Raw genomic sequence first — 23,495 nt, 5'->3', positions numbered from 1 at the left:
CCCTGCCTCCGACCCTCCCCCTTCCCCCCACTTCTCTTGACTAGTTCCTAGCCCATGCAAATCTAAAGGTCCTGCTTCATCTCTCTTTGCTCAATCTTTGACCTCTGGCATCTTTATCAATCAATCAAAAACCAATTGGGGACAAGGACCTTTAGCATTTGGCCATGCAGATTCCTGATTAAATCAAAGCATTAGAACCAATCTCTAACACACATCTTCTGTTTCAGCACTTGGGAGGCAGAGGCAGACAGATCTCTGTACATTTGAGATTATCCTAGTCTACACTGTGAGTTCTGATACAACCAGAGCAACATAGTGAGACCCTGTCTCAGACAAAAAGACAGACAGGCAGACAGGCTCTCTCTCTCTCTCTCTCTCTCTCTCTCTCTCTCTCTCTCTCTCTCTCTCACACACACACACACACACACTACTACTGCTACCACCACCCACCACCAGCAGCAGCAGCACCAAATCTCTCATGTCTTCCCACTTTTCTGTCCTGAGCTGCCACCCTAGACCAGCCCCTCATTCTCTCTCACCAGCATTATCACCCAGCTTCTTATTTGCTCTCTATTTTCCACAATAGTTTTTTCCCTCCAGCTGTTCCCACTTATTGCAGTCAGAATCATCTTCCTGAGTTTAAGTCTGATTTCCCTACTTCTCTGCTTCAAGCTTTATAATTTGTAGGACTTTGCAGACTCTTCTCTCTGTCTACCAATCACCATGATTTAGTTACATTTTCTGAATGTGTTGATATCTCTCTAGTCTTGCGCTTTACACATCACTTTCTTTCTGCTTTAGGTTATGGAACGTCTGAAATAACACCATCATAAACCAAACAAAACCAAAAAACCTACTTAGCATTTTCTTTCCAGATTGTCTGGGGTGCATGCCATCTTACTTTTCCCTGCTGCAAAATCCCTGCGAGTTTAGTAAGCCTTTCCTTTCAGTACTGTAGATAACTATGGCAGGTAGCTCTGTGGGGCTGGAGAAATTCCGCAGGAGTTTGTCCTTGGGCGGTAAGGCTCATAGTGTCAGTATGATTCCCAGACTATCCCAACTAACTGGAACCACTGGGCAAATAGCTGGGCGTGGTGGCGCACACCTTTAATCCCAGCACTTGGAAGGCAGAGGCAGGCAGATTTCTGAGTTCGAGGCCAGCCTGGTCTACAAAGTGAGTTCCAGGATAGTCAGGGCTATACAGAGAAACCCTGTCTTGGAAAAACAAAAACAAAAACAAAAACAAAAACAAAAACAAAAACAAAAAAAAAGAAAAAGAAAAAGGACAGAAGCCTGGGCCAGAATTCTGGAGTCTAGTAGTCAACTAGACCTACAGAACGCCATCCTTCTGAACTCCTGACTAGATAAACTCCTAGCTTACTAACTGGGCATCTCTGCCTGTATCCCCTCAGGGATCTCAACATCCACATGTCCTCAGTCAGGTTTACTGTGTGCTCTGCCAACTATTTTACTCTCTGGCGTTTCCTAGCCCTGCAAATGAACAGAGATACTAACTGCTCAGTCGGTAAGCCATAACTATGAATACTACTCTCTCTCTTTCTAAACCTCAGACATAGTAGCCTGCCACATCCTGGTGTCTTGCTTATATTAGGGCTCTCTAGAAGAGCACAACCAGTAGAATGGTTGTCTCCTCAATGGAGATGCTGAGGACTTGGTAGCTGCCCAGTCCATGAGTTCGATGCTTCAGCAATCTCAACTTGACTGTGAAGGCATCTAACACCTCTATGTGAGACTCCCAGAGGGTTCTCTGCTTCTCATAGTATATTTTAGTAAACATCTTTGGAAGATGCAAGATGGAAGATGCACTGTCTAAAAATTCCCAGTGACTCCTTTAGCATGTAAGACTGAGTCCCAGTCAAACAAAACACCCATGGAAGGAGTTACAGAGACAAAGTTTGGAGCTGAGACAAAAGGATGTACCATCCAGAGACTGCCCCACCCAGGGATCCATCCCATAATCATCCACCAAATGCAGGCACTATTGCATATGCCAGCAAGATTTTGCTGAAAGGATCCTGATATATCTGTCTCTTGTGAGACTATTCCAGTGCCTGGCAAACACTGAAATGGATGCTCACAGTCATCTATTGGATGGAACACAGGGCCCCCAGTGGAGGAGCTAGAGAAAGTACCCAAGGAACTGAAGGGATCTGCAACCCTATAGGTGGAACAACAACATGAACTAACCAGTATCCCTAGAGCTAGTGTCTCTAGCTGCATATGTAGCAGAAGATGGCCTAGTCGGCCATCAATGGGAAGAGAGGCCCCTTGGTCTTGAAAACGTTATATGCCCCAGTACAGGGGAGCACCAGGGCAAGTGGGAGTGGGTGGGTAGGGGAGTGGGGGGTGGGAAAGGTATAGGGGACTTTTGGGATAGCATTTGAAATGTAAATGAAGAAAATACCTAATAAAAAATTAGAAGAAAAAAAAAACAAGTTAGTAGGGAGCAGGAATGAGGGGGCGAAGAGGGAAAAACTCAGGCAGGGAGAACTCAGGGGGCAAGATGATTTGGGATTAGACTACAATGGTGAAGATGGTTCAGAATACACCTGTCAAAGCCCACCAATGCAAACAACCCCAAGAACAGCCCTGTTACAGGCAGCTAAGCTGGAGGGGCAGACCCATCCAGGCCTTGGAGACTGAAACACCAGGGAGGCTGCACAGGGTCCCGATGTTTGTTTACGCCGTTTTTGGTCTTGCTTTGGTCGTGGGTTTTATCATTACACCTGTGTTGCTCCTTTTTGGAATGGTAATGTATATTTGCACATTGAAAATACATAATTTGTTTTTTTTTGTTTTGTTTTGTTTTTTTAAAAAGACGGAGTCCCAGTCTAACGTGTACCACCTTTCATTGAATGGGGATTTAGATGGTGGGCCTCAGCTTTCCTCTGTAGCATCACGGTTGACCTGGGCCCATCACATCCCACAATCCATCTGTGATACTTGTCATCACATATGTTGGTCCTGCATCAGACTGTGAGGTCCTCCCCTCCAAGAGCCTTTCTTACAGAAAAAACTACAGAGTTCTTTCTTATTGTAAGGTCATCATGAAGGAAAGACACGCATGAGGAAATGAGTGGCTTGGTGATAGATAGCATAGGCTTTTATTGGTGGGAAAAGGCCTGAGAAGGGTCTTCTTTAGTGCAAGAACCAGGGAGCCTACTATCATCTTTTACAGGCAGGGGCAGCTATAGGACAGAAAAGAAGAAAAGGCAAAAGGGGCTGAGCGTTTGACTGCCCTATCCCCAGTTGGCCATTGCTAGGGAAATAAGGTAGGTGGTGGTTTAAAAACGTCAGCTGATTGATAAACACCTCTTGTGTTTATCTACTCAACACCACTGGGGTTCAATAGGTCAGGGAGCGGCGAGAATTTAGAACGTTACTTTACTGCTGGGAACAAAATCACTTTAGTTTCAAGAATTATCATTATTTAGCCAAAATGGCATGACCCTGGCTAAAACCAGGTGCTCTCCCCACCCATAAACCCTATCAAAGTTTTAGAGGAAAGATTAATTTTTAGCACAGTCTTTAAGAATTCGTTCTTAAAGTCCCCCTTCCCTTGGAGCCCATACAGGGTAGAGTTCCCCATTTGAGCAGTTGTTGACTGACAGAGGGTAGCAGGGACAGGATGGGGCTTGAGCCCATTAGGCAATGGAAAGAAAAATCTACTTGGCGGAAACCATCAGTCAAAGGGAGGCTGATCCAGGATTATCTTGACATTGAATTTGGCACCAGTACTTTGACCTCTGGCCTGTGTAAAATGGGAACACAGTGAAACGGGATGAAACTCCTAGCTGGAGGGACAGCTAGGAGTGGCAAGACATGGCCTCTGGCTTCCAGAAACTTCCAACCACCCTGCCTTCCCCTTAGTGGATGTGGCAACCTCAATATGGAAACACGGGTGGCATGGGAAATGGTGAGGCTGTAAGGAGATTCCTGAGTTTAGGCTGGGAGGAAAGGAGACGGATCCTGGGAGGGGTAGAAAGGTCAGAGACTCTGCGTAGGAAGAAGAAAGGGGAGTTTCACCCCATTTAAAAACTCCCCATCAGCCTATTTGACACGAAGGCTTGCATATCCTTGAACTACAAGGATCTGAATTCTACTTCCAGATTGCCGTTGAGTGGCAAGGAGGAACACAGGAGCTACCCTCCCCGTCTCGCTTCCGGCTGATTACCTAAGGCACTGTGACCACAGAAAATCTTCCCCATCACAGATAACCCTGTCTTGACTACAAATGAGACACAATGAGGCATTAAAGCATGAATTACTTGTGTGGCATGCAACCCTATTGCTGTCTTGGAGAGAATTCAGGGAGGCTGTAGGTCGGGGTTCAGACTCATTTTAACTGGGACTCACTCAGTAGGTCAAAGCTACGTTTTCCAAATGCCACATTTTGATTTAACCCCTTCGAAAAGGAGTTACCTTCTTCTGAAGAGGTTCATGTAATTGGAAACAGTCATTCTGGCAAAGACGAATGGAGAGATTCTTGGTACAACTCCAGCCCCAAAGTCAATCTATCAAGCGCAGTGGGACCCACAGAGAATGGCTTGCGGGAGCCTGTGGATTAACACATGAATTGAGGCATGGTGGACACTTGGGTAGTTTCTTGAGGATTGTGCAAATTGGAACAAAACTTTGCATGTAAAATAAGGAAAAGAGGAAATGGCTTGCCCTAGATCCAGAACAGTCATTTTTCCCAATGAGAAATGCATGTCAAGCATGCCAGGCCAGTGAACAGCTTAATATTTTGTGTGCTCAGCTATGAAGGAGATGTACACTCACGCTCATGACAGTGTTCAGTGTATGTGTGTGTGTGGGACACAGGTAGCCTCTTGCTGCCATTTGTTAATATCTTTCTTAGCTTCTGGAAGTTTCTTTATACAGTCTTCCAAATGTAGTTACAAACTATACAATACCATATGTCATGCTTAGGACAGTTTCTGGTATTCCATGTTGAGCATGACCTTGCAAGAATTAGTGGTGACTTGGCAAAATTAATGATAACAATGAAATCATGATGAACAGCTAATCAAGAGAGGAAGAGCCACCAGACCAGGCATTCAAGGTCCCTTGATCATTTTGTTCAGATGCCTCTGTGATCCTTGACTTCATGTGCTTCTGGTGGGCCTCTGGGCATGGTCCTGAGATTGGAGGGGACTCACATCATGCCCTGCTTGGCTGTGCTCTTTTGGGCTTGTGACTACTCCCATAGAGCTCTGGCTGGGTCTTCCTTAGGTCCCCACCTCAGCTCTCTGACTCTAGCCAGCAAAAAGAAGTAACTATAAGAATTCTGGTTTATAAGGTCCAGTAACACAGGCCTAGAATCCCAGGTCCTTGAGGTTTTGTAGGCAGGAGAATTGAAAGTTCTAGTGAGATATGGGTTGAAGGCTAGCCTGGACATGTTATTGAAACCTTGTTTCAAAACACAGTTTAAAAAGGAGCTGAATAGATTCAAAAGACAAACATTTTGTATTTTTCTCATATGTGAAATTTAGATTAAAGTATATGCGATAAAAGCATTTACTATGCACACTCTCAATATACAGTAGGAAGTAGACTATGGGGAGAGTTGGGAGAACAAGAAAGGAAATGGGTAGAAAAATGAAGAACAAATATAATATATTGTCTCATATGTGGATCACAGATGTAAATATATACCGTATGACATACAAATAGCACCACTGGGTAGATATCCGGGGAAAAATGAAGAACAAATATAACATATTGTTTCATATGTGGATCACAGATGTAAATATATACCATATGACATACAAATAGCACTACTGGGTAGATATCTGGGGGAAAGGAAATCAGCATGTCAAAGACCATCTGCACTCCCATGTTTATGTTAGCAGTATACACAATAGGCCAGCAGAGAATCAATCTGGTTATTCATTGGTTTTTTGAATGGAGAATGTGTGCTGTGTGTATATGTAACAAAACACCTTCTAGCCATGACAAGGAGTGCCACACTATCACATGCAGCCACGTGGATGAAGACGACAGACTTCACATTAAGTAAAATGCCAGGCTCAAAGGACAAATACTACATGTTCCCACTTATAGGGGGACTCTAAGGAAGTTGGTTTTAAGAATGTAGAGAGTAGGGTGGTAGCCAATAGAGGTTGGGAGGAACAGAGATACTGGGGTTCAATAGGATGGGATGAGTAACTTTAAAATTCTACTGTATAGAAGAATAACCATGATTGATAGAAATTAATCTGACATTTTGAAATGACTGGTAGAGAGAATTCTAGATGCTGCCAAAGAAATAGCAAATGTTTGAATATACCAATGCCCTGAGTTCACACACTTAGATGTATTAAAATATCATACTTCACTCCACAGAAATATGCACAAGTATTTTTATGTCTATTAGAAATAGAAAAATGTTTACTATTTTGGGTCATGGAGAGTGGAGAGGCCTGTAGCTCTCTTCCTGTTCTCCTGGTTGAGCTCCTTTGGTCATGGCAATCCGGTGGTCTAGGGTAGAGGGTCTATGTGGTCTAGCTTTCTGAGCCCACTGTCAACTGAGACTATTTTTATTTTTCAGAGTTCCTGACACCTGCACCTATGACAGTGACTTCCCAAATCAAAGTAGTTCTGTCCAGGGTTACAGGATACCACTCTATGTAGTGAATGACTCTTAACACTTGGACCAGGCTCCTGGGCTATAGTGATTCCTCAAAAAAATCCAGACACTGAACAAACAAATGAAGTACACTTGAAAGGCAGAGACAGCCAAATCCAGGACATAATGAACCAAGAGAAAAAGGAGAAATGTCTATGTATATGTATGCACATAAACACACACACTATACACACATATACAGACACATGTATCTTTCATGCCTACTTACATGACTGGCATTACTCATATCATTTTACATATAGTCTTATCTTGATTATATTCTATGACAACCCTATGATATGAACAGTATGATCTGTCCTATTTTAAATGTGAACTTAAGGCTGAGGATTTAATTAACTTGCCCAAGGTCATCCAGCTTGTGATTTCTGTGTCAAGATTTGACTGGAGGTCTCTCTGTCTTCACAGCTTAGGCCCTTGAAGCCATCTGGGCCATCCAAGAGAGATTCCATTCTATCAACAGGTTGGTAAGCTGTAGGCTTTGCAGGACCAAGGCTTAGACTTCCCATGGCTCTCAGCAGAAATGTGAAACTCAAGTCCTTCTCACAGAAGCCACATTCTTCCCTTGTGGTGAGAGAGGGCTGATTGTGCTTCCTCAGGACCTGGACAATGGAATGCTTCCTCCACACCACGTGACTTCCAAGCATTTTAATGCCACTGACCATTTCTGTACACACAGGAGAAGAAAATTAACATGAAGCAGGAGGGGACACTTTGCAAGCAATCTGTTTAATCTGGGACTTGTACTCAACTTGTATTCAACTCATTGAAACTATGGAAGGTATTTAAGGAAATAAGTGTCACTGTCTGAGGATAATTAAACAATCCTAGACCCTAGGTCTTATTGGATAAAACATGAAGTAGAACAACAAACTGGTTAAATTATAACTCACTGCAAGAAGGACAGGAAATATTTATTGTAGCAATAGCCAATGAAACAATAGACAGCCTCAGACAGGATGCTTGGGGAAAAGACTGAACCATTTGATCCTTAATTTCTGTTCCTTTATGACACTCATTAATGCCTATCACAAGTCTAGACTATGTGTGTACATAATATACATACATATGAGATCATCACCATCACCACCACCACCATCATCATCATCACTATCCTGTGCAAGTGAACAGGGGAACCAGGCTAGCACGCCAACATTTCCTTTTTTTCCCTTTGTTTTTTCTCTTTCTATTTTGTTTTTTTGAGACAAAGTTTTTTTGTGTAGCCTTGGCTGACCTGGACATTACTCTAATGTGTTTACTGTGTAGACCAGGCTGGCCTTGAACTCACAGAGATCTGCCTGCCTCTGCCTTTCAAGTATTGGGATTAAAGGCACGTGCCACCATGACCTGGCTTTTTTTTTTTTTTAATGTTATGTGCATTGGTATTTTGCCTGCATGTGCATCTATGTAAGGATGCCAGATCTCCTGGAGCTGGAGTTATAGACAGTTGTGAACTGCCATGTGAGTGCTAGGAATTGACCCCAGGGTCCCTGAAAGGACAGCTGTGCTCCTAACTACTAAGTTAGGGTCCTCTAGCCCCAGGATGTACTCTCTTTATAATGTTAGAAGGTCCTCAAAAAAATTAAAGAAAAAAGAGTCCGGAGAAGATGATTACATGCCACAGAGATTCCATAGATATGCAATTATGATCTATTAGTTAAAAAGAAAAAGAAAACAGTGCTAGAAACAGCAACATCACATTCTGTTCTGAGCTGTTCCAGCTAAGTGTAACGGCTAACTTTGTTTCACTGAACATATGTTTGAGAGTTCATCTTAGAGGAATTATCCCTGGTAGGTGGTCAATCACCAATGGGACAAAAGGGAATCGTTAGAGAAGGCTGGGCTTTATTTGCAAAGAAGAGGTTCTAAAGGGCTAGTGGGATAGTTGGAATTACAGCAGGCTGTCAAGACCCGGACAGGAGATGAATAACGGACCTCACCAAAAGCCAGAGACGGAATGTCTCAGTCACACTGATCTGGAATGCTCTGACTTTTACAACCCATGCATTTGAGCCTGTGGCTACAAATAGCAATTTTATTGAAAACACTTATTAGTTTGTTTATTTTTTTGTTTGCTTACTTTTATTTTATGTGTGAGGTGGTTGTGCTTGCATCACATATGAGCCTGGTGCCTGCAAAGACTAGAAGAGGGTACCAGGTCCTCTAGAATTGGAACTACAAATGGCTGTGAACTTCCACACGGGTACTGGGAAGCCAACGGGAGTTCTCTGTCAGAGCAGCAACTGTTCTCAACCGCAGAGACATCTATGTAGTCCTGATTGCTATTTTTAATTCTGAAACACCAAATACTTTCTTCTTGCAAGGAACCTCAGCATGGCATTTCTCATTTGCTTCGCTCTCATCTGGAAGCAGCTATGCACTGAGTTTTCCTGGGTTGAGTGCTGACAATATAATAAAGGAGGGAACAGAATCAGGTGCTGTCGATAGCACAGAGTCCAGCAAATAGGATCTCTGTGAAGATGCTGGGTGCTTCCTGACAGACACCTACACACTCCCACACAGGCGAGCTCTGCTCACGTTATAGGTGTTCAGTTTCTGGTTATCCCTAGGACAGTGAAATCCTCATGTAGGAGATTCCTCATCTGTTATAGTTAGCAAAGAACACAGACAAAGGCCATGTTACTCACAGTGGGCCGCTTGCCTCTCTACAGCTGCCGACATAACCAACCCACCTGCTGAATTTGGTGGCATTCCTCTATGTGCTTAAACCCGAATGTGAACATAAAACTGTTATAAGGACTAGATGGTAGGTATGCTCACTAGTTTTTGTTAAATTAACACATATTTGTGTTAATCTGCACATATTTGGGAAGAGGGAATCTTAACTGAGAAAATGCTCCTGTAGGCATGTCTGTGGGTATTGTCTCAATCAGTGATTGATGGGGGAATGTGGCAGGGCCCAGCCCACTGTGAATGGGGCACCCCTTGGCAGATGGTCCTAGTTAATATAAGAAAATAAATTCAGCAAGTTGTGAGGAAAAAGCCAGTTATCAGAATTCCTTTGTATTCCTTGCTTCAGTTCCTGCCTTGAGGTCCTGCCCTGACTTTTTCTTCACTGATGGGACTGTAACTAGAGAGCTGTAAGCTGAACTTAACCCTTTCCTCCCCATGCTGCCCCTTTTCATAGCATTTTATCACAGCAATAGAAACCCTAACTAAGATGGTAGGTTTTTAGATGCCCCTTGTCACAATTTCAAAGGCCAGTCAGTATCAAGTGTATTGTTCTGTCTTGAAACAAGCAAGTTCCAGCCCATTGGAAGCGTGCCACCTTCTGTGTATGTGGCCCTGTCTGCCTTTTCAGACATTCCACTTCCTTCCTTGACACCCACAGGTTGCTGTCAAACTTTTCCTCTTTTCTCTTAAAAGGGATGAAGAGAAAGGGAATGTCCTCATGGGCTTCCTTCATGGGGAATGAAGGAGTCCATCTTCTGCTGCTATATTCAAATGATCTCTCAGAACCATTCTGTTTCTTTTTCTTGGCCATTGTCTGTTCTCTTCCCATTTTAACCTATTTTTTCATGCCCAGGACCAATTTGTTGTTATCTTCTTTCTATCTATCTATCTATCTATCTATCTATCTATCTATCTATCTATCATATATGTCACAAACACTGTGTGTGTGTGTATGCGTGTGTGTTTGTGTGTTTGTATGTACTATCTGCAGAAGATAGATGAGGGAGTCAAATCTTCTAGGGTTGGACTTACAAGTAATTGTAAGCTGCTCCATGTGGGTGCTGGGAATCAAATTCTGGTTCTCTGTAAGAACAGCAAGAATTTTTACTGCTGAGCCATCTCTCTAGCTTCTCTATCATCTGTGTAATCTGTATATATATATGTATATATATATATACACAGATATATATCTGTATATATATATATATCTGTGTATATATGTATATAAAACCTATCTTCATCTAAATCCATATAATTTAACACATACAGCCATTTATGTAACTCATCTAATCTATTATTTCTAAAATACGTTTGTCCTATCTATCAATCTATCACTCATCTATCTATCTACCTCCCTATTATCTATTTAATTTCTCTACCAGCTATATCTACCCTCTATAGCTATCTATCTCTAATCTATCTGTCATCTATCGCTCATTCTTTCTCTCTACCCCTTGTTTCTCTTTGTTTGTCCAGGGGCTAGAGGAAAACAAAAGGAATTCTGGTGTAGCTGGGCAATTTTAATATAGAGGTAATGGTCCAGATTCTACACCATAGGCTTTTCTTGGGCAAACACAGGAGGATCAGGGGTCAGGCCCAAGTTCTCTATCCTTTGGCCCTTTGACTTAGGCCCTTTTCAGAATCTTCCCTCTCTGCCACAGAAAGGATCTATCTCCCTTTTCTCTATGAAATGTTTTTCTCCCAGTCTGAGTCATTTGGGCTAGAATAATGCCATGGAGACATGAAGAGATGCAAGGCTGTTGGCAAAACGGAGCTAGAGACTGGGGAGGATGGTCTGGAGTTTCAGGATATACCTTCATATCTATTTTCTTTTTAGTGACATTGCCTTTTGAGTCTAATGGTAAGTATAAGTGTAAACCGTGATTTCATATACAAACATGCTTCAGAGGCTCAAGTTCAAACCATCTTAAAAAAAGTGAGAAAGAAAACGTCTCCCCAGCCAGCCTACTGCACCCTGCAGATTCCTGGAACCAGGAAGCTATGCTGTTATTGTTGGCTTTTCCCCATATGTCCGGAAGGACACCTATCCTAACATTTCTGCTTCTTCCGCTATCCCATGTTTTTGCACCCCAACTTGAAGCTGACTCCCTCTACACTCTAACATGTGCATTTATACCTTATCACCCTGTGGACTCTTGTATATTCTCAGCTTTTACAAGACCAAACATTTGTGTTTTCCATTCAGAAGTCGGCTGGTCATTTAGTAAATGAAACTGATGTGAAATGGTGTCTTCTCCCTCAGAGATTTACTTGATTTCCCCAAATCTCTGAACATTTCTACTCTGATTTGACAGGCTCCTTAACATGTGTTCAGAGGGATCAGAGGTAAACTCAAGGACATCATCATGGATGACCTGAACAAAAGTTAGCAGGGCCGAGGGAGGGATGCCTGGGAGACTGTAGCATGCTTATTGATACCCTATGTGCTAATTTAATTTCACTACGTCCAAATACTTGCCAGAAGCAACCTCAAGGAGGAAGGATTTATTTCAGCTCGTAGCTTGAACACAACATCATGGTAGTGACGGCATGGATGCAGGAGTAGCTCCAGGCTGTGAAAGTGCGGATGTGAGGCTGCTTGTTCACATCTCAGTGTGTCACACATATATGCCTAAATATATAATCATAGCTTATTCAGTCCACTTGTATTACTTATATGTATATGATTCCATGGCTGACCACTTGGTATTGAATAATCAACTAGGGAGATTACCCAATTAGAATACTCTTAGATGACTATTTTGCCTGCTTTTAGAATTTCTTTGTTGCCTATAGTTCCTATCTAGTGCTGATAAGGGGTGATAGCTACACTTATTGGTAGGTACAAGAGCAAATACTTAGAATCGCAGTTAGGAAAATAGGACTTCTTGTAAGACCCATGACCTCACTTCTTCTGGATGGTTGGCTAGGTTTCTAGTACCAGACAACTTCCCTGCTCTTTATCCTAAGTCCTATTAGAGAGGCATTGGTTGCCACCAGATATGAGTACCATTATTGCACCCTTAAGGGTATTGGACCGTGCTGGTCATGCTTGTAGTTCATAGATGACACAGCTAGATAGAACTATTGGTTACTTCTCTCTCTTGGAAGCTTGCCCAGCACCTGGAACTATGAAAACTAGTTCCCAGGGTGGAATATCCTTAAAGCAGCTCTTAAGAGTAAAAACATTCTTCAACCTACCCGTTACCATTATCCCATCAAGAAAAACTATCCCTCATCAATATCATCTTACCTGCACTTCATATTAATAGATTGTCAATTCTCCATGAAAAATCTAATAGAGGTCTAGAATCCAACTGTTATACTCACTCAGGTCTTTTCAGTCTCCTGGGTTCTTATAAAAAATAGTATGGGCAAAATCAAAGGGTCCCAATCAGTTGTCTTGGCATGCCTCATATTCTAGAAGCTTCTGGTTGCTTCCCCATACTGAGATCATGGTGACATCTTTTAGTGGGATAAGAATATATGTGAGAGATGCCCTTCCATTAATAAGGGAGAAGGCTCACGATGCCAGTTGTCCCTCTGCTGGTGACATTAAGTTTGATTTTGTGCCCCATTGTTGTCTAATGAAAGAGAAGTGAGGAGAAAGCTCCAGGTGTCAATGTCATGAATGGTAGAAAGTGACAAAGAACCCGAATTCCAGCCCAAAAGCCACTGCTTCCCTCTCAAGAACAGAAAGCTTGTACTTCCTCTGCATCTCTTGCTTGCCGAGAGCATGAAGACACACAGTTTCTGTGTGTAAGGGCCTAGTATTAACTTCCAATGAAATTAAGGCAAAGTTCCTTTGGGCTTTGATACCACTTCTTTTAAGCCCGGGCTCAACACTGAGTGCCCGAAACACTTATGAAATTGTTGTGAGTAGTAACAAAAGACAGAATAGCTAACCTCTGACATAGTTTTCTTCTTTGCTATGGCCACTGGATGATTTAATATTTAATATGATTGTGGTCAAACCAAGTCTAAATGGAGCAAGCCTGTAGCTATTCTGGCCCCCAACCAAGTGGCCAGCAGCCCAATATGATATAACAGTGGTTTACTCACGAGCCTAGAGAGTAACCTTTCAGGCTGGTTGGACTCAAACAGCACTAAGCATTTCCTAGCAATGATCTGTAATGCATTTGGGAAGCCTGCTTGAATCACCCGATTAGATCATGTTTTCTAAGGGGCCTTGATGCAGAAATACTGCCAACGACTCTGGCAGAGCCTCCTTCATTTAATAAGCCATCTTCCATTCTCTCAACGACTCCATGCAGTGAACTAGGCAGAATGGCTTCCCATTTGCAGATGCGAAAATGAAGGCTCACTGAAGTTAAGTAACTTGAGCAACGTCATGAAACTAATGAGTGGCCATCACACACCCCAGATGGTGAGACTTTACATAGGTAGCTTTGGGAGATGAGCAGAACCTGACAGATGGGTTGAACAAGCTTGTGTTGCCAGCTTGTGTTTTTGCTTGGGCTCAGTTAAGAGCATCACTTAACTGAGCAAAAAGGGACTATGTGGCAAAACTAGGTAGAAAGCATATACTAAACCTATCAACCTATTTCCTACAGAGTCAAGAGAGTCCTCCTACTTGTCCCTGTAGCTTGGGGGTTAAGACTGAAGGCTTAGAGTTAAACTCATATTTGATCCCTGCCTCTGCCTTTCACCTGGAGTGACTTGTTTAATGTTGCTTGGTATGGTATTCATCTGCAAAATATGTATAATAGTAAGTCCTACCTCTCGGTGTTTGGGATGAACACTGAGTCACTGAATGCAAATTAAGTTAGTAGTAAGCCTTCCACATAACTTACTTTGTCATGTACTTAGTAAATGCTCACTTAGTAAATGCCCAATAACTAATCCATCCGAGCTCTCGAGACATTTCGTCCAGTGCTGGTTGTTTGTAGATGGTCACATTAGGACGTCATATGATTTGTAATGGCATCTGCAAGAACTGAAGAGACTCCCTTATGGAGAAGCCCATGACTTTCTTATGTGCTGGGCTTCATGTCACAGTGTTCACTCATGCTTAGAGAGAGCAAAGACATATAAAAGATATGAATGTGTCTTGCCCTCAGATAGGGGTAGCAGGTGGGGGAGGAGTATGAAAATCCATTTATATACTCGCCAAGTAGACAGCAGAGAGAATGGTCATGGGGAGAACATGTGTACATATGCATATATATATATATATATATATATATATATATATATATATATATATATATATATATATATATATATATATATATATATATATAGCTGTTACAAATCTAGGCTCTTTGTGTTCTTTTTGCAGTTACCCTTACCTCAGTAGAGACAAGCTAGCATTGGTTCAGAGGAATTACAACTTCTATTCTCAGCCCCTTGAGAGGTTGAATGTAGGTGATTATGAATATTTGTTCCACTTTCATGTGAAGGAGACACAGGAAGAATCAGACCAAAGCAACAATGACTAAGTCGGTGGCTGCTGTCCTCTCAGAGGCAGGGTAAAAACCGATTCTAGTCTTTCCTGCTGGTGAGGAACCTGCTTTCTCATGACCCCAGGTTTAGTCACCGAGGAGGCCTTGGCCAGCTGCTCTGCCCTGTGACCTTGGTTGGAAAGCAAAGCCCGAGAAAGCCACCGAGCCTTATGTACCTTCTTAGCAGTCACCGTTCACACTGCAGGATGATGGATTGCCTAGGAGAGCAAGGATGCTTCCCTCTCTTTGGCTGAGGTCCCACAAGCCCCTTCCAGAGGACCATCTTTCACTTTTAACCTTGGAGTTGGTTTGTACCTGCAAAATCTGTACGTCCCAAATACAAGTTGGATCACCATTCCTTGAAAATCAAGGAGTGTGAATCCAGGGACAAGCAGGGAGTGATGAACAAGAGCTCTTGGCTTGGTTGGGATTGCACATATTTGTGTGTAGGGGAGAGAAAAGGATGAGGATTGAACCTTTCGCTTTTGTTTTTACATTTCAGAATCACACAAATGGCCTCTGGAATCCCCTGGCAGCTGGTGGGCTGTGATTCAGCAGGCAATGAATTATATCCTCCAGTCGAGAGTAGAATTACAAATATCTTCAAGATGTTCAGTGCTCTGGGAAAGGGCAGCCAACTCGTGCTGGCTCTGCGGGATGCCTCCTGTCTGCACAAGAATGCAGCACCTCTCCCTCCAGAGGGGAGGGGAAATAAGGCTGTTGGGGAAGAAGCATGCTGCATAAGAGAAGTGCATGATTTAGGGACATAGGTAGGGCCAAGTGTGGGTAGGCAGGGTGGGGAAAGCCCAGGGAGTACCATGGGCCTGGGCCAACTCTTCAGTTGAAGTCCTCTTGAATTAGTGTCTGAGGAGTGACTGTGTGATCAAGGGCACTGGTGAACCTGATACTGCTTGATGAAGCCTGGCTCATCTCAGATGCAAATATTCATTGTTTACCCCCAATGTAGGAAAAGATAACCAAGAAACTGCCATCACTAGCACAAGACAAAGCATATGCAGGAGCAATGACTTGATTAATTCACACCGATTTATTGAGGCATTTGACCGTAGGATAGCATTGAATAATAGTCTCAAGTCCTGTCATTTGAGAAAGTTTACCATTGAGAAGCATCTTGGCTCCCACAGCAGCCCCTCAACACCCAATTTTGAGGCTGTTGCTTTTGGGGGGAGGTGCTGCATAGACTTCATCTTTGTACTAACCTGTGAACAACAGAGGGCAGAGATTGGTTTGTGTCCGTTACCAATGGCATCTCCTCTCTCAGCACTTTTCCTGGCTTGGTAACCAGGAACGTGTAATACAAATTTGCCACTTGTGGATGGGGTCAAAAGCTGAAGCAGGGGTAGAGTGAAGTGGTGACGTCCTGCCTTTGATCTATGTAGTTCTAATGGATCTCATCAATCCTGGAATTGTTTTACTTCTCAGCCAAGCTTAGATCAGAGACTCAGCATGTTCTTGAGAAAGTGGCTCTCAGCTCTTGTATTAACTATGTATGTATCTATTTATGCATCTATGTATCTATGCATCTCTACATGTATGTATGTATGTCTGTATGTATCTAACATCTATGTATGTATGTATATATGTATTATGTATGTATCTCCCTATCTAACATCTATCTATGTGTGTGTTAGAACATGCAGCTATGTACACCTGCCACATGTGTGTGTGTGCATGCACATGCGTGAGTGTGGATTCAGAGGATAACACATGGGAGTTAGCTCTTTCCTTTTACAAGATGACTTAGGGATTGAACTCCCTAAGTCAGGCTTTTCAGTAAGTACCTTTACACACTGAGCCATCTTGTTAGCTTTGCTCTCATGGTAGGAACTCTTAAACTGGGTCTGGCATCCTTAGTAGAATTCTGGAGAATGTTTAGTTAGTGTTTATTTAAGACATTCATTTATTCATCTTCCAGTTGAGCACACAATCTTCCAGTTGTGTAGAAAGTTAAAGCAAGGTGTGTAATTGGGAAGGTACCTGAAGCAAAGGAGGCTGGTCACGAGTTCAGGCCGTATTGGCTCTGACAATTCTTTTCTATGAAGAAAGAAACTAGCCTTTCCTTTATTAGCAAGACAACAACAAGAAGTGTTAATTAATCTGTCAACTAGAGTTCTTCCCTCTCAGGAAAGAACATTTATTTATACTTATGCTAACTATTTTGTACAGCCCAGCAGTGAGAAACCCTTCTCACATTATAGCAGTATTCTTTTTTCTTATAAAAAAAATGGGCTTTGAGACAGGTCTCATTCTGTAGCCCAGGCTGGCCTTAACTCTTGTATGCTAGGATTGCAAGCCTGAGCTCTTGTGCTTGGCATTCTTTCTCTTTACATTTTAAAATGAATGTAGTAATTATAATACTAATGTGGCATAGCATACAGTATAGTTTTCCAACACATATAAACTTGTATATATTCAGTGTATGTATATATGTATATATGCACATATACACATATATATTCATTGTACACACACACACACACATATATATATATATTTCAGTGTAAAATGAATACACACACACATACACACACACATATATATATATATTTCAGTGTAAAATGAACACACACATACACACACACACACACACACACACACACATATATATATATATTTCAGTGTAAAATGAATACACACACACACACACACATATATATATATATATATATTTCAGTGTAAAATGAACACACACACACACACATATATATATTTCAGTGTAAAATGAACACACACACACACACATATATATATATATATATATTTCAGTGTAAAATGAACACACACACACATATATATATATTTCAGTGTAAAATGAACACACACACACACACACACAGGGTTATATGAAGTAGGTGATTCTTGGTTTTTGACCTAGGGTCACAAACATTCTGGGTAAGCATTCTATCACTGAGTTCCAGCCCCCATGGTATTTCCTGATAGGGTGTCTAGAGGCTGGCTTTCATAGTGTTTTTGTATTTGGTGATAAAGAGAAGCACTTTTCATCATTTGAAATGATCCACATTCCTTAGATGCATGCCACAGAAAACTCAACTAGGAGCCAGGGAGATGTCTCACTAAGTAGAGTGACTGCTGTGTTAGTGAAGACCTGAGTTCAGATCCTCAGCACAGACACAACAGCCAGTAATGACCTGCATCTGTAACACTAGCACGGAAGACAGGTAGAGGCAGATACAGGCAATTCCCTGGCACACATGGTCCAGCCAGCCTAGCCAGTCAAGGAACTCCAGGTTCAGTGAGTGACTCTGTCTCAAAGATGAGGTGAGGACTTCCACAGATGCATATCCACATGCACACATGTACCCACCCACATACACACACACCATACCACACGCGCACAGACACACACACACACACAACTAACATTACAAGAGCATTGTTTCCAGAATTAGTAAATGTCCAGGACTGGTGGCTCAATGGTCTTCAGAGAGAGACACCCAGACTAGGCCTGTCTTCATATTGCATTATTATTTGTAAATTTTCTTATTCAAGGTTAACTCAGGGCCAAGTATGATCAGAGTCATGTCTTTAAAATCCAGTCTCCATTTACGACAGATATCCACTGTTGCTCAGTGTCCCTTAGGTCCTCCTGGGCCATTTGTAACTTCTTGGTGCCTGAAAGGTATGTGAGCAGTGTGGTGGTTTGAATATGCTTGGCCTAGAGGGTGGCACTATTTGGAGGTGCGGCCTTTGTGGAGGAAGTGTGTCACTGTGGGCATTGGCTTAAAGACCCTCATCCTAGCTGCCTGGAAGTCAGTCTTCTCCTAGCTGCCTCCGGAACAAGAGGTGGAAATTTCAGCTCTTCCAGTCTCACATCTGCCTGTACAGTGCATGCTCTTGCCTCGATGATAATGGACTGAACCTCTGAACCTGTAAGCCAGTCCGAATTAAGCATTTTCTTTATAAGAGTTGCCTTGGTCATGGTATCTGTTCACAGTAGTAAAACCTTAACTGTCTTAGTCAGGGTTTCTATTCCTTCACAAACATCATGACCAAGAAGCAAGTTGGGGAGGAAAGGGTTTATTCAGCTTACTCTTCCACATTGCTATTTATCACTAAAAAAAGTCAGGACTGGAACTCAAGCAGGTCAGGAAGCAGGAGCTGATGCAGAGGTCATGGAGGGGTGTTTCTTACTGACTTGCTCAGCTTGCTTTCTTATAGAACCCAAGACTACCAGCCCAGACATGGTACTATCCACAAGGGGGAGGCCCCTTGATTACTAATTGAGACAATGCCTTACAGATGCATCTCATGGAGGCACTTCCCCATCTGAAGCTCCTTTCTCTGTGATAACTCCAGCCTGTGTCAAGTTGACACACAAAACAAGTCAGTACACTTAACTAAGATTAGCAGCTTTAGGGGACTCTGCAAGGTGTGAATTCACTCTTCAGTTTATGGAGAGCAGCCAGCCCTGGCCATGCTGCTCAGTGAAAGCCAGTTTTATACTGTCCTACCTAAATATAGTTCACTTTGACCCGTGTTTGCTCTTTTGAAGGTAGGAAGGCACCAGGAGCTTTGGCTTAGTCAGCCCAGCCAGTTTGGGGTCTAATGGGAACGGTAGTGCTTCTTGTGGCCCTGGCCATGTCTCTGTAGCCATGGAGGCTCAGCCTCTGCCAACTTTTCACCTAACTTCTCCCTGGTCCGTGCTGCCTGGTCCTCCAGGTGTTTATGGAGCCCATCCTGGCTCTGCAGCCTCCTGGCCTCTTTGACATCAGCTTTCTAACACATTCCCTTTTGTGCTTCAGTCAGTAAGTTTCTGTTGCTCACAACCATAGAGCTTTGGCTAGTTGAAGCCAAGTTCTGTGTATTAAAAATAAACATAGGCCTCATGCTTCTGTTTTGTCCATTCCAACCCATGCCTTCTCATCCCAGCTGACATCTTTATATTAAGGCTATTTCTAAACATGCCTCTGTAGCTTGTGTGCATAAAAAAAAATCATTTTTAACCTTTAATTTATCTCTAGTAAATTTGATTTTCTTTGGAATGGTACATTTATGTTAAGGTTATTTTAATCTGGACATCTTTTTTTAACAGATCTTGCTCCTAAGTCTTAATTTAAGCTACTGACAACGGCAGGCAAAAAGAAAAAATCATAACCCTTCAACTCAAAGTGACGTTTTAATTATGAAATATTTCAAAGGTGTAGAGAATAAATGCCTCATCACACTCCCGTGTCTCCACCCAGAGTAAACAGCTCTTACCCCCCACCCTTAGGAGGGAGAAACGGCAGGAACGCGAGTTCAAAGACCGCCTCCACTACGGAGGAATTGTCAAAGCCAGCCATAAGACACTGTTTCAAAAAAATCAAAACCAAACCAACCAAACAAAAAAGACCAGGAAACAAAACAAACAAACCAATAACAATAAAACCCCAAACACTGAGAAGTCCCATTTTTAAGTCTGTATCTTAAAAGTATTTCGCATGACACATGTATCAAATACTAGAATATATATGTATATGTGTATATGTATATATGTGTATTATATATGTATAATATGTATTATATATATATACATTATATATATATATATATATATATATATACATTATATATATATATATATATATATATATATTATATATATATATATATATATATATATATATATATATATAAAACAGGGCACTAGAAAAGACCAAAATATCCACTCATGTAATGTTTTCCTAAAAAGAGATTTCCAAAATAAGTTAATTAAATGGATACATTTGTTGTCACGGTATGTGAATTTTAGAAACTGTAACTTTGTGTGGGCAGAAGGTTAAGCATGTACAGAAGAGGGCACACCAGTGTCAGGTGGAGATGGAGTGACAGGACTTTCTGCTGGGTCTCTAGCGATGTATGTGGAGCTAGTTTTAAGTGAACACCTTCCTATATCTTTAGGGTTATAAAAGCAATACTGATGATCTGTGTTTAGGGTCACTGACCTGGGTCAGATCCTCCACACATATGTGTGTTAGCTGCCTGTCAGCTTTGCCATCTGTGAAATGGGAACCATAATTTCGACTATCTTATAGACTTTCTATGAAGATAGATTATGTTAGAAAAACATTTTGCATGTTAAAAATAAAAAACTTCTAGTGCCTGTTAACCATCAGCTCCTGTTCTTCTTCTGAGGCTCAGGCTATATACACAGACAAGGGCAGGAAGAGATGGTGGTGGAATGGAGGGCAGAGAGGAACCTGAGGCAGAGCTCTGTTCCCCACCAGTGCTCCAAGCACGGTGGGAGAGAGGTGCCCTGTGATGGAGGAAGCACTCAGCAACAGCTGGCAGGGAGTAAATCAGCTGAGCATCTTCGTGGAAAAACAACCAATGCTGCACGTGGATGGCAACTAGACCACGAGAAGAAAAATGCAAAGAGAACACAAACACCTCCTCACAGCCAAGCTTGTTTTGCACCCTGCCTCTCCCCTGCCCCTGGTCTGCCTTCTGATGTTGCCTCTTAGCCCTTTCTAATTTTCTCATGTTCTGGATGATGAGCACTTCATTTGGAATAAGCACTTTCAGAAATGCTATGGCTTAAACAAGGGCGTGTCCGCCCAAATACAGGTGCTACACTTTCATGGCGAACCGGTACTTTCAACAGGTGAGGCCCTTCTGAGAAGATTGGACAACAAGGGCTCCCTTCACCGGGACTGGAGTTATAACCCTTATAAAAGAGCTGAAGGGCTCGCCTTCTTTCTCTTGTGTTTGTGCGGTTTGAGCATGCGGCAAGGACGCTCCCCCGTGCCAGTGCCCCACTTGGACTTCTAGACTCTACTGCTGTAAATCACCATACAGTCTACTCAGCTGTCGCAGCGTACAGGGAGCAGGTACAAGTCGTGGCGACTTGCTGTCGCTGTAAGTCCACAAATAAATATCCTGTAATGGCATGAATGCAGGCTTTCAGAAAGGTCATGCTTTGCTCCGGGGGAAGAGCAGCGGCTGTTCCGGGTGACTCACCGCCACCCTTATCCTGAACTCACATATTCTTGCCTTTCCTGGTTCTCATCCTTCCTTATTCCAGCAGCTTCATTTTAAGTTTCTTAGAGGATTCATTTTTTTCCCCCCTCATTCCTCTGCTGGAAAACGTGTAGTAGCTCCCTTCTGTCCTTAGATAAAAAAAGCTTTTAAGAAATTGCCCTAATCCCACCCTAATCCAGTTTTCTAGTCTTTCCAATTTACCTTTTCTTAGGCTCGGCCTCAGCAGATCCCAGCATTGCTGTGCTCACCCCCACATCCCCGTCTTCTCTCCCCCCTTTCAACACACTGCCCTCTCCACCCTCCCGAGTCCCATGTGTCTAATTTCCCCCTCCTTAGTGGTTTACCTCAAATGCCATTTACTTTCTAAAACCTTCCTCGATCTCCATTCCTTTCTCCCCAAGCTGAACACGAGCAATTAATTTATAAACTTCGTAGGCGCGAGGGAACCAAGAAGGAATACTACAACGTCCCTCTGCTCTGTCAGCACCTGTCCAGTCAGGAAGGCAAAACCAGAAACCTTAACGGCGGGGCGAGGGAGAACAAGGCCCCATGGAGACTCTTTAGAACCCCTGGCATCTCTGGACTCTAGCTTTTCTCTTCCTCACCCAACCCCCACTCGTGTTCAGTACCGTGGCAGTACGTTTTCTCTGAGTCTACTCTCCTGATCAAGCCGCGTCCCGCGTGGCTACATGCAAGCCGCATCTACGCCTTCCGGATAACCAGAGCCCTTTGCAACCCGCTCCTGCGCACCTTTCTGATTCTCTCCACTTTTATTACCTCTTCCTCCTCCTTTGCCTCACAATAACCTTTTTACTCCTTAACAAGGTCAAACATTTCTTAAGCCTTGAACCAACGTCTTCCCTTATGTCAAGTCCTTTCTTGTCATCTGGGTATGCGTTTAGAGCATTTAGAGAACACCAGCTGGAGGGATGCTTGCTTGGTCCACTAGCCTATTCCACTCCCTGGATCACAGCCTTAAATCTCCTCCTCCTGTGTCTTCCCATCTGGTTTTGGATCACCTCTCTCTCACTAATGTGAGACTCCTGGGGCAGAGGCCTTGCTTTGTGGGTCACAGCTGTAACTCCAGCACAGCTGCGGCAGGGCACAGGGAAGTGCTTGGGGGAGTGTTTGTTTATGATTGAATGATGTGATAGCATGGGGGAGAGTGGTGGATCACAAGTGCAGGGAAGCACAAACTGCTTAACTGGCTCTCTCAGGTTCTTGGTTGCAGGCACCTTATCCGTTTTGCTTAGAACTGTGTTTTAGTGTGTGGGTTCTCAGTACCCATCTAAAGCATGGATGTCAAGTCTAAGGATGATGAACTAGACACAGACTTCAAGGGCTCATCATGTAGGGCCCTGAGTGTGTAACAAATAAATCAGTATTTTTGTCTTTGGAAAAGTGGAGACTCATGGAAGGCTTTTCTTGCTATGTGTTTATTTTTCACAAACATGTATCTGTTTTGGGTTTTAATTTTGATCTTGAAGTATAGATCTCCTGGGACAGAGTTGCAAAGAAAGGTTCAGTGATTCCCCTCCAGCACTTCTCCCAGACTTTTTTTTTTTAATTTTTAATATTTGTATTACATATTTTCCTCAGTTACATTTCCAATGCTATCCCAAAAGTCCCCCATAGCGCCCCCCACTTCCCTACCCACCCATTCC

At 42.7% G+C, this 23,495-nt stretch overlaps 1 long non-coding RNA gene across 1 annotated transcript in view; it reads left to right on the top strand.

Moving 5' to 3' along the window:
• The first annotated feature begins 21,549 nt into the window (after nucleotides 1-21,549).
• LOC110301936 overlaps nucleotides 21,550-23,495 on the top strand; it is a 31,227-nt gene continuing 29,281 nt past the window's right edge. Inside the window, exon 1 of the long non-coding RNA XR_002378749.1 lies at nucleotides 21,550-21,708. This is a non-coding gene — a long non-coding RNA (uncharacterized LOC110301936). The remainder of the gene's footprint in view (nucleotides 21,709-23,495) is intronic.

The sequence above is a fragment of the Mus caroli genome, chromosome 9 (genome assembly GCF_900094665.2).
Source record: "Mus caroli chromosome 9, CAROLI_EIJ_v1.1, whole genome shotgun sequence".
Classification (NCBI taxonomy): domain Eukaryota; kingdom Metazoa; phylum Chordata; class Mammalia; order Rodentia; family Muridae; genus Mus; species Mus caroli.
Note: the sequence above shows the minus strand (reverse complement) of the source record. Positions and strands in the feature narration are given on the sequence as shown.